The sequence below is a fragment of the Mustela nivalis genome (genome assembly GCF_964662115.1).
Source record: "Mustela nivalis genome assembly, chromosome: 2".
Lineage (NCBI taxonomy): Eukaryota > Metazoa > Chordata > Mammalia > Carnivora > Mustelidae > Mustela > Mustela nivalis.
This window is the reverse complement of record NC_139021.1, coordinates 158,668,217-158,683,097: the sequence shown is the minus strand read 5'-3', so window position 1 is coordinate 158,683,097 and position 14,881 is coordinate 158,668,217.

Here is a 14,881-nt window from a genome sequence, read left to right as displayed (position 1 = left end):
AGATTTTTCTTATTTATTTGAGTGAGAGAAAGCCTGAGCAGGGCAAGGAACAGAGGGAGAGGGAGAAGCAGACTTTCTGCTGAGCAGGGAGCCTGATGCAGGGCTCAATTCCAGGACTCCGCAAGCATGACCTGAGCCGAAGGCAGACCCTTAACCAACTAAGCCACCCAGGCGCCCCTATAACTCATTTTTTATATATGGATATCTAATTTTTTCATGATCATATGTTGAAAAGACAATCTACTGAATTGCCTTCCACCTTTGTTGAAAATCAGTTGTCTATAAATGTGTGGGTCTATTTCTGGACTCTCTGTTCTATTTCATTGATCTAATTGTTTTACTCTCATACATTGTCTAATTACCATAGCTTTATACTCAAATGACGTTGGTCCTCCTACTTGTTCTTTTTCAAAGTTGTTTTGACAATGCTAGGTCTTTGCATTTCCATCTGAATTTTGGAAGCAACTTTTCAGATTGAGTTTTTGTTTTCTTTCAGTTAAAAATATTTTCTGATATCCATTTTGATTTCTTCTTTGTTTCATGGGTTATTTAGAAGTTGTCATTTAATTTCCAAATACTTGGGGATTTTCCAGGGATCTTTTGGGTCTTATTTATATCATAATTCATTGTGGTCAGAGCATATACTTTGTATAACTTGAGTTCTTTTAAATTTATTTAGACTGGTTTGGGGCTAAGTGTATGATTTATTCTGGCGAATGCTCTATTTACACATGACAGGAATGTGGATTCTGCTGCTCTTCGGTGGAATGTTCTACAAATGTCAATTAGGGCAAGTTGATTGATAATGTTGGTTAACTCTTCTCTATCCTGATTTTCTTTCTACTTTTGATAGAGTTGATCAAATTAATCATGAGAAAAGGGTACTTAAATACCAAACTAAAATTGTGACTTTGTCCACTTCTTACATTTCTATCAGTTTTTGCTTCATATGTTTTGAAGTCCTGATATTAGGTATATCAATGTTTAGGAGATTGTTATATCCTTTTGATGACTTGACTCTTTTATCCCTCATAATGTTCTTTGCTCTGAAATCTATCCTATCTTAAATTAGCATAACAACTCCAGGTTTCTTTTGCTCAGTGTAGTGCAATGTATCTTTTCCTACTTTTTTTTACTTTTAACCTATTTGTAGCTTTAGATTTGAAAGGCACTTCTTATAGAGCATATAGTTGGGTCTTGCTTTTTAAAAATGTAAACCCATCTAATGATCTCTGACTCTTAATTGAGGTATTTAGACCATGTACATTAACGTTGCTATTTATATGATTAGGTTTAAGTCTACCATCTTGCTAAGTGTTTTCTCCTTGTCCCTTCTACTCTTTATACCCCTTTCCTCTTTTTCCACCTTCTTTGGGATGAAGCAAATTTTTAAATGACTCCTTTTTGTCTTTGTTGATCCATTACCTATAACTCTGTTTTATTTTAACATTTGTTTTAGGGTTTATAATATACATCTCTAATATATCACAGCGTGCCTTTAAATGATATTATACTATTTCGTGACTAGTATAAAATCCTTAACAATAGTATACTTTCATTTCTCATCACCTAACCTTTGTACTATTGTTGCCACACATTTTACTTTTATGTATTGTTATTGTTTTTGTTTAGATATTCAATTAGGTTTCAAAAAGAATTAAATAATAAAGAGAAAATTCATGTATTTAGCCATATAGTTACCATTTTCAGCTTTCCTTATTTCATTGTATAGATCTGTATTTCCATCTGTTGTCAGTTTTCTTCTGCCTGAAGGACTTCTTTTAATAATTCTCTTGTATGGATCTGTGATGATGAATTCTTTCAGTCTTTATTTTAGAAGGATATTTTCACCAGATATAAAATTCTTGGTTGAGGGACCCCTGGGTGGCTCAGTTGGTTAAGCAGCTGCCTTTGGCTCAGGTCATGATCCCAAGGTTCCAGGATCTAGCCCCACATTGGGCTCCTTGTTCAGCAGGGTGTCTGCTTCTCCCTCTGCCTGCTGTTCCCTTAGCTTGTGATCTCTCTCTGATAAATAAATAAATAAAATCTTTTAAAAAAATTCTTGGTTGACAATATTTTTTAATACTTTAATGATGTTGCTCCATTGTCTCCTTGTTTACATTATTTCCAGACAGGAATCTGCCATCAATCTATTTTTATTCCCCTGAAGAGCAGTGTTCTTTTTTTTTTTTTCTGGCTTCTTCTTATATATTGCATTTCATCATTCCTTTTGAGCAATTTGTTTATGATGTGCCTTGGTATAGTTTCTATGTGCCTTGTGTTAAAAATTCAGTGAATTTCTTGGCTCTACAGGTTTTCTATATGTTCAGAAAAAGTTTTTGCCATTTTTTAGAAAACATATTTTCCTTCCTCCTCTCCCTCCTCTCCTTAGAGAATTCTAACGACATGTATTTTAGATGGCTTGAAATTGTTCCTCTGATCGCTGGTAGTTTGTTTTTTAAAATTACCATATTTGGGGGCACCTGGGTGGCTCAGTGGGTTAAGCCTCTGCCTTCAGCTCAGGTCATGATCTCACAGTCCTGGGATCGAGTTCCGCATTGGACCCTCTGCTCAGCAGGGGAGCCTGCTTCCTCCTCTCTCTCTGCCTGCCTCTCTGCCTACTTGTGATCTCTGTCTGTCAAATAAATAAATAAAATCTTTTAAAAAAAAAGTGGTCAAAGGACTTAAATAAGCATTTCTCCAGAGATGATATACAAATAGCCAATAAGCATATGAAAAATGTCCCCATCACTAATCATTTTGAATCAAAACCACAACAAATTATTGCCTTACACTCATTGGGGTAGGTATTATAAAAAAGCAACAACAGAAAATAAATGTTGGTAAAGATCTGTTGAAATTGGAACCCTTGTGTGCTATTGGTGGGGACGTAAAATGGTGCAGTCACTATGGAAAGTGGTAAGGCAGTTCCTCAAAAAATTAAAAATAGAATTAACATATGATACAACAATTGCACTTCTGAGTATATATTCAAAAGGATTGAAAGCGGGATCTCAAAGAAATGTTTACACACCCATGTTCATGGTAGCACTATTCATAGTAGACAAGAGATAGAAGAAAACCAAGTGTCTATCAATGGATGAATGGATAAACAAAATGTAGTATATACATAAGTGGAATATTATTCAACTTTAAAAAGGAAGGAAATTCTGACACATGCTACAACGTGGATGAAACTTATAGACATTATGTTAAGTAAAATAAATCACGAAAAGACAAATACTGTCTGATTCTACTTATATGAGGTATCTTGAGTAGTCAGATTTAAAGAAACATAAAGTAGAATGATGGTTTCTGGGAACAGGAGGGAGGGAGAAATGGGGGAATTGTAGTTTAATCAGTACAGAGTTTTAGTTTTGCAGGATGAAAAAGTTCTGGATATTGGTTCTAAAACAATGTGAATATATTTAATACTATTCAACTGTATATTCAGAAATAGTTAACATGGTAAATTTTATGGTATGCATTTTTTACCACAATAAAAAAATTCACAGCAAAACACAAAGTAGAGTATAAAGCAAAAGCATAATAAACAGGGGCACCTGGATGGCTCAGTGGGTTAAAGCCTCTGCCTTCGGCTCAGGTCATGATCTCAGGGTCCTGGGACCGAGCCCCGCATTGGGCTTTCTGCTCGGCTGGGAGCCTGCTTCCCTCTCTCTCTCTGCCTGCCTCTCTGCCTACTTGTGATCTCTGTCTGTCAAATAAATAAATAAAATCTTGAAAAAAAACCATAATAAACAAGGAATCTATGAACATAATGCCAAAATATTTTTGGAAAAAGTAAAATATTGTTCATCCTCATAGTCTATTTTATTTTTTTAAGATTTTATTTATTTATTTATTTGACAGACAGAGATCACAGGTAGGCAGAGAAGCAGGCAGAGAGAGGAAGAAGCAGGCTCCCTGCTGAGCAGAGAGCCAGATGCAGGGCTGGATCCCAGGACCCTGGGATTGTGACCTGAGCTGAAGGCAGAGGCTTCAACCCACTGAGCCACCCAGGCGGCCCCGTAGTCTATTTTAAAAATGAATTTTACTGTGATCATTGTTTCACAGGTGTATCCGATCCATAAGTTTTGTATATTAAAGATCTACAGTATTTTCTGATGTCAATTATAGCACAATATACTGTATTTTAAGATAATTTATTTTTAAAAATGTAACTTTTTGACTTATACTTATTATATGATCAATAAAATCATTTAAAATTACTATAAAAATGTTCTTTCTAACCATATAATTAGAAAGAAAACAAAAGGTATTTGTTTCCTTAAAGAAACATATCTTTCATGTCTTCATTTCTGAAACATGGTAACTGCTTTAATATCCTTCCCTGCTCAGTCTAACATCTGTAACTGTCCTGCGTCAGTTCCAACTGACAGTTTCATCTCCTCCCTGTGGATTGTACTTCCTACCTTTTTACATGGCTAGTAATTTTTTAAAATTGGATTCTAGGCATTTGAATTTTATTTTGTTGTGTGCTGGATATTTCTGTATTTCTATAAATATTCTGGAACTTTGTTTTAGGATTTGGTTAAACCACCTGGAACTAGTTGGATCCTTTGGGTCTTGTTTTTAAGATCTGTTAGTCAGGACCAGAGCAGTGTTCAGTCTAGGACTAATTAGCCCTTACTACTGAGGCAATACTCTTCTGGGTACTCTATGCTTCCCTCCCCCACTTCCCATCGCCCCCTCCCCCATGAATCTTGAGGTTTTCAAGTCCATCCAGTGAGGACAGACACTATTCCCAGCCCTATGTGAGTGCCAGTCAATTACCTCTAATCTTTTTGGACGGTTCTTTCTCTGGGCTCAGATAGGTTCTTTACATGTATGTGCTGATCACTCCTCAGCTGAATACTCAAGTGGGAACCTCCTGAAAACCTCCAGAATTTCCTTCTCTGCACCATTCCCTCCTTTTTTATACTCTGCACTAGCAGCCTTGACCTCCTCAGGCTCTCAGCTTTGTCTTCTCAACTCACCAACTTTGCCTGGCTCAGCCTGGGCTCCCCTTCTCTGCACTGTGACCTGCAGACTAAGCTCTTTCAAGGCAGTAAGCGGTGGGTAACTGTAGGGCTGACTTCAGTTGTTTCCCATCTGGCAGGGATCACTGTCCCTTGCTTGATACCTGGTGCCTTTCAAACTGTGTTGCAGATACTTTGTCAACTTTTTCGGTTGTTTCAGATGGGAGAAACGAGTCCTTCATGTTGGCCAGAATTTTAAGTCTACATCTAAGTTTCTCCAAATGTGCTTTTATCCAAAAAGCTCTTTATCCATTTAGAAGAATTAAAAAGAGTTCGTTTATGTCTTTCTCAACCATAACTCTAGTTTTCTTCACCTGAAAACTATTCCTGACCAGAGGAATGGCCCTTTGCTACTGTAGCAACCCCACTGCTCACTCCAAGTTGTTGGAATAGAGCTGCCTCTGAATATAAACCAAGCTGCACTAAATCACTGTGTGTGTACTTCACCACGACCGGCAAAACACAACTGTAGTTCTAGGTAGAGCCACTTGAACTAGAGCAGCGGCATTAAATCTTTGCCTCACTCAAGTCTGGCTGTTCTGTGGTTTGCTTTACAGCTGACATGTCAAAGACATTATGAAGAAGAAGATGAAACTCAAAGGTAAGATTTATAAACATACGCTCCCTGCTCTCAGATTAAGTGTCCCTAAAGACTTCAACCTAAAGTGGATCTCTGTAAGTCAAATTCCTTGCACGTGCACACGCTGAGGTCTTCTATTTGGGTACCAGTGGGAATTGCTAAGTAACTATGTAAATCTGACGATAGGAAGGGACAAGCACTTATTTGACAGTGTTGAATGGGGGGGGGTGCAAAATGTGAAGCAGTAACAAATGAAAAAGGCCTGGAGATCCAGAGGAAGGACAAGGACATCTCAGGCATGTACGGACGTATGAACGTGTTAAGTGCACTATAGAAATAAGGCAGACTCTAGGGCCTGGGTTCGAGTCCTATCTGAGACACCGAGAGTTGTATCATCTTGGGAAATTCACTCATCCTTCCTGTCTTAGTTCCCGCCGTACTGCCTCGTAGGGTTGTTATAAGAATTAAATGAACTCCCATGTGCAAAGCACTTAGTGTCTGCACAGACTGAGCTCAATAGAACCTTAGCTGTCAGTTTCATCATAATTGTTGTTGTTTTGAGAACAACAGGTGGAAATATACAGGAAATATAGAGAAATATACAGTGTACAGGAGCTGAAAAGATTATAGACTACACAGCATTAAGAGCAAGGTCTCCTTGAGAAGGTAGAATAAGAGCTGGGGAAGCAAAGAACGAATAATGGAAATGGGCAGTAATTCTGGGGGTAGGAAAGGGAATGAGCTGACATCCCAAGGTAAAAATGTTTGACATATGACGAAGTCAAGTTGGCATGTATGGTGTTGCTGGGCAGTAGAGAGTGGTAAGCCTGGAAGAGAAAAAAATTACTAGGTTTGGCAACTGTTTAGATGTGGCAAATGAGGAGGAAGGCAATGTCATGTACAACTCAGATATAAGCTGGACATCCACATGACCCAGTCTCAGAGCAACGATAAACTGAAAAAAAGTCTAGCAAACAAAACTATTTTAAAACTAATGAAGAATTTTGCTTGCCATTCTTTTTTTTTTTTTTTAAGATTTTATTTATTTAATTTGACAGACAGAGATCACAAGTAGGCAGATAGGCAGGCAGAGAGAGAGAGGAGGAAGCAGGCTCCTGCTGAGCAGAGAGCCTGATGCGGGACTCGATCCCAGGACCTTGAGACCATGACCTGAGCTGAAGGCAGTGGCTTAACCCACTGAGCCACCCAGGCACTCTTTGCTTGCCATTCTCCAAGAACATTAAAAAGCATGCAATTCATAAGCTTTAGGAACAATTCTTAAACATCGCTTTCCTTTTCTCAGTAAGTCTTACATTTCATTAGCTCTGGAACATTTCGTTCTCTTGACCCCTCACTTTCCATTTCTCCTGTCATGAAACTCTCGACAGTGTCAGCCCATGAGACCCTGTCTCTTGTTCTCTCCTCCTTTCTTTCCGTCTCGTCTCTGTTTATCCACTCTCCCAAATTTGAATCATGAGGCCGAGGGGCTGTCCTGAGAAAGGCAAAGCCATCAAAGACAATATTCTGGCAGATCCGACCACACGGGCAGAGGAAAACCCTATAGGGGGCTCCCTCATAGCTTTGTGAGCCTGGTGGGAAGGTAAGCCTCCAGAAGAAAATTGAGGTGGGGGGGCATCCTGTTTTCTGAGGTGCGGGAGGTGGAGAAGCCTGACTCCCAGCACAGCCCCCTCCTCCGGGCTTCCAGCAGCACCCTCTGGGCTGTTTATGAACTGGCGTCGAAGTCTGGGGCTGTGGTGGCGAGCCTGCCAGGGCTGATGAGGACATAGCATTTGTGGGAATTCTGTGACTCCAGAAGGCAAAAGGTCAGTTTCTTTTCATTGACAGTGTTCTCGCTGCCCGAGGGTTTATCTCCAGGAATCTTGACTGGTTTCCAGGGTCAGGCTTCACCTCCATTGTTATCTGGAAGCACAGGAACAGCCCTTTTGTCGGGCCAGACTGGGTTACACATTGGACCCCATTCCTCACGGCTCTGGAATCACGCCCTTCCCCCACCACTAAAGTTCTATACTCTTCCAGAACAGCTGGAAGAGGATTTTTAAAAACACTCAAACGTGCTCACGTTCCTCTCAGGCACACACATTTGTGCTCCATTTCTACTCCGCTCTGTATTTCCCTTTGCCTCTGGGCACCACAGAACTACCCGTGAACGCTATCCAACACTGGAATGCACTCTGGAGCTCAGAGACACGCCTGAAATCCCCTGCAAACACTTGTCTTTCACCCCTCCTCACACACAGAAAGGATGTGCGTGCATAACCCCTGAACTCACACGGGACTCCAGCAGCCCACAGCCACACTCAAAGTGGGTTCGAGTTACATGGGTGTTTGCTTACACCGCAGCTCGCATACTCCCACCCAGAAGTGAGTGTTCAGAGCTGCGTCAAGAACCCATCTCCGGGTTCCTGGAAACAAATGGCAGCAGAGAAGGGAAACAGGGCAGCTAAGAGAATGGCCCTGCTCTTCCCTCTTTTGTCCTGAAGCAAAACCATCAGGATTCTTTGGGCTAATGTGGGGTGCTGGGCTGCACTGTAGACTCTTACCCCAGGCCCTGATCTGACTCCAAAGCTAAAAGCAACAGTCTCCTCCCCAGCCGTGTCTGCTGGGTGCCTCCAGCTGTCCCGGGGGCGACTTTCCCTAAATGCAAACTATTAGCATTTCCTGTTAAAACATTTCTAATAAATAAATGAATACATCATCTTCCCAACCCAAAGCAGGTCTGAAAGCTACTAGGAGCTCCTCTGGGCTAAGGACAGACATGGACCACCCAGCACCAGCCCACTGGCTCAGGGCCAATGCTGCTTTTGTTTGAATTCCTGTATGAGTAACTGCTCTAGCTGACGCCAGCCAAACTCAGTGAAATATTATTTTTAATATTAAATAAATACATGATGGGATGTGTTGATCTATTTTTTTCCCAGTAAATTGCAGCATCACAACATAGGAGCTGGCTCTTGTACCCAGATTTCCTCAGATAGCAGCAGGATGGGTGACACTGTCTTAAACCTTCCTTATGGAGCACCTTTCCCTCAGGAGACAGGGAAGGCTCAGATGGCGTTGACAGGACCCTATCTGGAGTCAGCTGGGAGTTCAGACTGTAGCAAAGCTTACAGAGGATCATCAACTATTCTCTTTCGTTTTTCTAACTTACTGTTTCCTTCCAATAAACAAAAAACTCAAGCTCTTTATATAAAAATCGGAAAGCTCCAATCAACAAGAAGCATCTGAAATCCCATTATCCATTCAGAGATAATTACTGCTACATTTTGGTGGATCCTCTTTCTAGCGTTTACATATTCATAGGCATATATCCCACTCATGAATGTTGCTTTTACAAAAATAGGCTCCCACTGTACACTGTACATATATATGCATACATTTTTAAAAGATTTTATTTATTTATTTGACCGACAGAGATCATAAGGAGGGAGAGAGGCCGGCAGAGAGAGGGAAGGGGAAGCAGACTCTCTGCTGAGCAGAGAGCCCGATGTGGGGCTCGACCCCAGGACACGAGGCCCATGACCTGAGCCTAAGACAGAGGCTTTAACCCACTGAGCCACCCAGGCACCCCTTCATATATGTTTTTTACGTGGAATTCATTTGGGGCATCTATTTTATACTTCCCTAAAACTCTGCTTGTAAGGGCTACATATTGCCCACCACTCAAATCTACCGTCATATTCTCAAGCAGACTCTCACTGTGGGATGTCAGGCTCCCTTCCAAGTTTTTACAATTACAAACAACTCTCCAGTAAACAAATCCTTGTAGCTAAATCTTTGCTTACATCCTTAATTATTTTCTTAGGATAAAGTCCCTAAAGTAACATCTTGAGACTTTGGCTACGTATCGTCAAATTGCCCCCTGAAATGATTATACCAATGTACAGTGCCACCAGCAGGAAATCAAAACCTTCCCCTGCTTGTTACCATGTTGATATTATCCTTTAGAAACCACCTCTGACAATCTGTTAGACAAAAAAACAAAAATGAATCAACCTTAAACATTTAACATAAGAGGTGAGCTGTATGGAACTTTTCAGGTCTAGGTGGTGGACAGCGGTGGGTGACTGCCGTGTTGGGCACAGACAGAAAAGGACACCCTGGCTGTGATGGCTTTGAGGAAGGCTCAGACAGGAGAGAAGACTCTTTGACATCAGGCAAGCTTGAGGCTCAAAGAGGCTCTACCATGGGAAGATTCCCAAAACGTATCCTGAACGAAATTCATTTATTTGGAGGGAAGAGTGTCTGGGGTCGGAAGGCTTTGGGAATAGTGATACAAACCCGGTTAGACCAGTTTCCTCACAGGAGGAGATCTCCTGTACAATGCTAATGGAGGATGCTGAAGCTCCAAGGGGTGTGTGTTGCAGGGAGGGGGAGGTAATGGTTTCCAAGCTTTATATTTAAGCGCAGATCTGGCCCCCACTCTCATCTTTTTTATTTTCCACAGTGCATGTCATGGATCTAGCACTCGGTGGAACATACTTTAGGAACCACCGTCTGATGCCGTGAGTGGAAAATGGTTTCCACAGAAAAGAAGGGATGGGAGAAGAGAGAAAGAAGAGGACAGGAAAGCAGGAGAATGGAAGGAAAATTGGAAAAAAAAGGAGAGGCAGAAGAGGAACACAATGAGGAAAAAAAAACGAGAATGAATGCAAAGTGAGAAGGGAAAATTTTAAGAGAATGAGGAAAAAAGTGGAGCTGGGAAGTCTCAATAGAGAGGCTCCTTATTACTGCTTTTAGGAGAGACCCAGGAGCCTGTAATCTCCTCCATGCTCAACTCCCCTGAAGGGCACCCCAGCCCTGAGCATGTCACTCTCTATGGTGGGGTTTCTCTGACATTGTTACCCACCTTGCAGGCCCTTGCCTGCTTAAAATGCAAGAATTCATTAGCGAGGAAAACTCAGAATATAGAAATAAATGGTGGGCCCTAAAGAAAGCTAGAAAAAATAAAACAGAATAAGGAAATCCAAAAATATTTAATTACTACATCTTTTATTGATGTCGTGTAGCTTCTTATAGCACAAAAGGACGTGACCAAAACCTAAACAAACACACTCTACTCAGCCAGAAGTCTAGTTGCCTAAAGAAATTGACAGCTTTTAAATGCCATCTGGGCCTTTCAGCCAAGAAGGCCTGCTTTCAGACAAACCGAAAGTACCAAAGTGGTAAAATAAATTCCTAAAAGCTTAAATGGAGTGCATGTACACAGAGCCAAACCCTTTAGAATTCCCCAACAAAAAGTTATTTAATTGTTTAATGAAAGCTATTTGCTATTTAAAAAAAAAAAAAATCTCAAGTAACACATGCTAAGATAGAAGTAGGTATTTTGGTTTTTGTTTGTTTTTGTTTTAAAGATTCTATGCTAAGATAGAAGTAGGTATTTTGGTTTTTGTTTGTTTGTTTTTGTTTTAAAGATTCTATATATTTGTTTGAGTGAGAGAGAGAGAGAGAGAGAGAGCAAGCGCGTCCTTGCATGCCTGGGAGAGATCCCAAGCAGGCAGAAGGGCAGAGGGAGAAGGAGAAGCAAACTGCCAAACTGCCAAAGAGTCGGAGACCAGTTGGGGGCTTGATCCCAGGATCCTAAGATCATGACCTGAGCCAAAGGCAGAAGCTTAACTAATTAAACCACCCAGGCACCCCAGAAATAGATACTTTGAAATAAACTCATGGAGTCATCCAAATCTGAGTTCCCAGAAATATAGGGTAGGATTTGAAGTAGTTTCATTAAGACTGACGTCAGATTTCTTTAGAACAGTGATTCCCAAACTCCTCTTAATCACTAAGCTTTTTTTTTTTTTTTTTTTAATTTAAGGATTATTTCCTGCAGTCACTTATCTTAGGTCTTCATTCTATTCATGTGTGCAATTACTCATGGGTTCAATGCTGGGCTGTCAAGTTAACCAATGATATTCCAAAATTGTCTGTAATTTCAACAAATTTAAGACACAGTGACTAGTATGATACACCTAGGGTTAGTGGAGAGAGTAGATCCTATTCTACCCAAAAGAAAAGAAACTTTGACATTTAATTAACCTAGTAAACCCCATCAGAGACAAGGAGCCTTTCATACTATTAAAAAATAAGGCGCAAGTCATTATTTCTGATTTTATAAATGCCCCGGGGATCCCAGACCCCAAGGATAAAAACCCTCACATTTGAGATTTTTCTGGGAACCTTCCAACTTTCGATATTTGCTGCCTATTTAAGAGTTGTCTCATTGTAAGCCTATAAACCAGGGGTGGCCAGGAAGAGCCCAATGTTGTCCTCACTTTCTGGGCCTGTGGCAGGCATCTCTAATCAGTCTCTACAATCTTTCCCATTGAGAGGTTTTTTTTTTTTTAATTTACTTCTTAATGCAGTGTTTTTTGCAACCAATTAATCAGAGTTGGTGTTGAAGGTGAAACCAACTTGTTTTTCCTGCTCTACCCTATTATCTTAGGGAATTTGTTCATAAGGCAAGTGCATGGGCTACAGACTCAGGATTTCACTGAGTAGGGAAACCCGAGATTCCATAATAAAGGAGCAGGATGTAGAAATGCAGAGAACTGAGACAGGTCAAGAATGAGAATAAGATGACTTTTCTCTTATCCCCTTGGGCAACTTGGTTATAAGTAGCTCTTCCTCATTCTTTTTGCTCTTCGTACTCCACTTCTTAACACAGGTGCAAGAATTGGATAAACAAGTATCAGAATGAACAGGAAAGGTTGGTCCAAGAATGCATTAGTCTGGGCTGGGGAAACTTCCAAAATGGTCTTGGAATAATACTAATATGACCCTACCAGGCCATGGGGTCAGAGTGCTGTGGTCTCACAAATCCTTTCTCTTCCAGTAATTCCTTGGAGCTTGCCAGCCTTGTGAGAAAGGCAGAAAAGATGTCATTTTCCCTTTAACTTAGGAGGCAAGAGAAGCTTAGAGAAGGTGAGTGATTTTGCCAGGTATTTGGCTAGGAAGGGAAAGAACTGGAAAGAGAATCCAGAATAGAAAACTCAGAGGACAGCGCCCTTTCAATGCATTTATGCTACTCCCATTGGGGTATGCTGTGCCAGTAGACAGGGCAGGGCCAGGAGATTGTTTCAAAGATTTGGTATAAAATGACACTTCTTGAGATTTTTAGGGGAAACATTTTGATATAAAAAATGTAAAGACACATTATGAAGTAGAATGTAGAACTTGCATGACTTTTTATGATAAAAATACAAGGTTTTGAAGATATTGGCATTAATGTGGACATTTTGTGGCCCTGCCTCAGACTCTGATGGTTCTTTCTTTGCTCTCTGCTCTTCTGCTGGGAAGGAGGGAGATGAACTGTCCTCCATCATACTGCTTCTCACCTCTTCCTCCTTCCCTCTCCTCCTTTGTTTTTCTTCCCTCCTCCTCCTCCTTGTTCTTCTTGTCCTTTGCATTTACTTAAGTGATGTTGTCCTTCTCAGAGAAGCCCAAGGGCAGCTTGCTTGTGAGTCATCTCAGAGCTATGGGGCTGTTGTGGTCAGTTTCTGATGAGGCTCTCTTCCTGGCTTACAGACAGCTGCCTTGCCACCATGTCTGCACATGGCAGAGAGAGAAAAAGGCTCTTTGCTCTGTTTCCCCCCACCCCTCAACTTTTTAAGAAAGACTTTATTTATTTATTAATTAATTATTTATTTATTATTTATTATATATTATTATTTATTATTTATTTGAGAGAGAGAGAGCATAAGCGGGGGAAGGGGCAGATGGAAAGGGAGAAGCAGACTCCAGGCTGAGCAGGCAGCCTGACTCGGGGCTCTATCCTGGGACCCTGAGATCAAGACCTGAGTGGAAGGCAGATGCTTAACCCACTGAGCCACCCACATGCCTCTGCTGTGTGTTCTTATAAGCACACTACACCCATCATGGGGTTCTACCTCATGACCTCATCTTAACCAAAGACCTCATCTTCAAATGCCATCATATTGGGCTTGGGGATTCAGTAAATGAATTTGGAAGGAACACAATTCAGTCCATAGTGATCAGTTAGGATGATTTTGGTCGTAAGTAATAGAAGATCCAAATCAGGGACTTAAACCATAAAATGCATTTGTTGGCCCAGATACCTGGAGGGAAATTAGGGTAAGACTCAGGATTAGGTGATGTAGAGCCTGAACCACATCATCAAGGACTTTGATGTCCATAGTGTTACCTTCATACTAAGACTGTTTATTTTCTCAGCGTGGGATGTCTGAGACTTTGTGCTTCTCGGTTCACCTCCGTGACCATGTCTCATTAGCTATAATTATGGCATGGACCAAGTCCTAAACCAATCACACTATGGCCAGTGTGAAGGACTTTACTGATTCACTTAAACCAAAGTTCATTCCAAGAGCTGAAGGAAGACTCAGCCCTTCTAAATTTCACAACTGTTTCATAATCTGGGAAAGAAAGGAGAAAAGATGGGAGGTGACTCTGGTGCTCACTATAATTTCCTCTTTAAAACTGTCCACTTTAAGCTGTTGGCTGTGGCTGGCACATAGCAAGTTCTTAGTAAATATGATCTGTTTAACTGACCATCTGCCTGCTGATTACCAGCTGGAATGACCATTCTAGGAAGCAGTAATAATGACCCTACAGGACACATAAAGGGAAATGCTATGAATATTATGGTCAACTCTCCTTTGGACTCATGTTGTGGCAACAAAAAGGAATTTAAGAAAGGCACAGAGGTCTCTGGTCCCCAAAACTGCATTTGGGGTTTCACTGGGTCCACATTTCATCAGCATCCACTCTTTCCTCCAGGTCTGGGAAGAGCCATCTGCATTTTTCTTCCATATGGAAATTGGCATTTTATTGTGCCCACATGGTAGGATCTGTGTTTTGAGTTTATTTAAATCACTTTGCAAATGATTTCAGAATATCTTTATATCTATGTCTAGATAACTATCTATCTATCTAAGTATATAGATATTTGTAACTTAAGAGTTGGGAGCCCATTATACTAAGTGAAATAAGCCAGACACAAAAGGACACATACAGTATGACTCCACCTATGAGGTAGCTGGAGTGGCCAAATTCCTAGGGATGGGCAGAGAATGTGGGTGCCAGGGGCAGATGGGGAGTTAGTGTTTGATGGGGACAGAGTTTCAGTGTGGGAAGAAGAGGCTCAGTGATGGGTGGTGGTTAATGGTGGGTTCAGTGACAATGGGAAGGTACTTACCACAGTTGAACTGTATGCTTAAAAATGGTTAAGATGGTAAGTTTTATGTTACACGTATTTTACCACAGTTTTTTA